General features: G+C 44.3%; 1 pseudogene; it reads left to right on the top strand.

Moving 5' to 3' along the window:
- LOC114052136 overlaps positions 1–1,126 on the top strand; it is a 19,138-nt pseudogene extending 18,012 nt beyond the window's left edge.
- The last annotated feature ends 192 nt before the right edge of the window (positions 1,127–1,318 follow it).

The raw sequence follows: 1,318 nt of genomic DNA, 5'->3' as shown, positions 1-1,318 counted from the left end.
GAAGGAAGGAAGGAAGGAAGGAAGGAAGGAAGGAAGGAAGGAAGGAAGGAAGGAAGGAAGAAGGAAGGAAACCAGCTTTTATTAATTGCCTACTACATGCCAAGCACTATGCTGAGCACTTTACAAATATCATCTAATTTTCTTCTTATAACGACTCTAGATGGAGAGGTGCTATCATTAGCCCCATTTTACAGGAGAGAAAATTGAGGCAGACAGAAGTTGTGACTTTCCCAAGGTCACACAACTAGTAAGTATCCGAGGCTATATTTGAATTTAGGTCTTCCTGACTCCAAGTCCAGAGGTTTATTTGCTGTGGCACTTAGGTGTTTTAATATTGCCATGGCAATGTTGTCATATGATGTGTGCTCCCTTGCATCATGTACTTACTGACAGAGAGGTGATAGAATCACGCTACAGAATGAGATAAACGTGAAAATTTGCTTTGCTTGGATATTTGTACAAGGGTTTTCTTCTTGTTCTTCAATTTTCTGGGGGAGGGAGAAATTGAGAGATTGTGATTAGGGGAACTAATGATAGGGATACTTTAAAAAAGAAAAGGGAGTCATTGAAGCATTTTCTAAAAATTCTCAGGAGAGAAATTGTGAGAACTGTTGGAACTTTGACTATGAGATTAAGAAGAAGCCCCTTCTCTTCCAAGTGTTCAGCAACAGTGGGGTGGGTAGTCATGCTGTTCCACAGAGTTGATCCATACATTGCTTGCTTAGCCACCTCTGAGTGGTTGGCACTATCTTTTACCATGCTCCTGGCAGCCACAACTTAGTGGGGGTGGTGCAAGCCTTCTCCACTATCCTGGAGAACAAGTAGCCTGCCCTTTGTGTCTTCTTGCTCATCACCTTATCCCTGGTGGCTATCCTTGTATGGATACTGTTCCCTGTCACTGCCATCTTCCACAACACTCTCATGAAGCAGTCATTATGGTGGTCTGAACTCTACCTCTACTCCAAGGCTGACTGTATCATTCATTGCCAGAGACATAGTGTATGTGGGGGTGCTGGTCCAAGCCATGGACTTCACAGCCTCCACCCGTGTCAGCCAGTTGGGGGACTATTTCACCTACTCTACTAGCCTCTCCCTTTCCTCCCTGAACAATTTGGTGGATAGTTGAGGGCTCCGCTCTCCTACACTAGATGGCCCTGGCTTGCCCTCACAGGTACTTTTCTCCCCAGCAAACCCCAGTCCTCTTTGCCAATGTTCTTTCTGTGATTTTTCAGCTCCAAAGAAGAAGAAGAATGAGGAGGAGGAGGAGGGGGAGAAAGAAAGAAAGAAAGAAAGAAAGAAAGAAAGAAAGAAAGAAAGA

This window comes from Vombatus ursinus, unplaced genomic scaffold, assembly GCF_900497805.2.
Source record: "Vombatus ursinus unplaced genomic scaffold, bare-nosed wombat genome assembly UNPS02014807.1, whole genome shotgun sequence".
Lineage (NCBI taxonomy): Eukaryota > Metazoa > Chordata > Mammalia > Diprotodontia > Vombatidae > Vombatus > Vombatus ursinus.
Note: the sequence above shows the minus strand (reverse complement) of the source record. Positions and strands in the feature narration are given on the sequence as shown.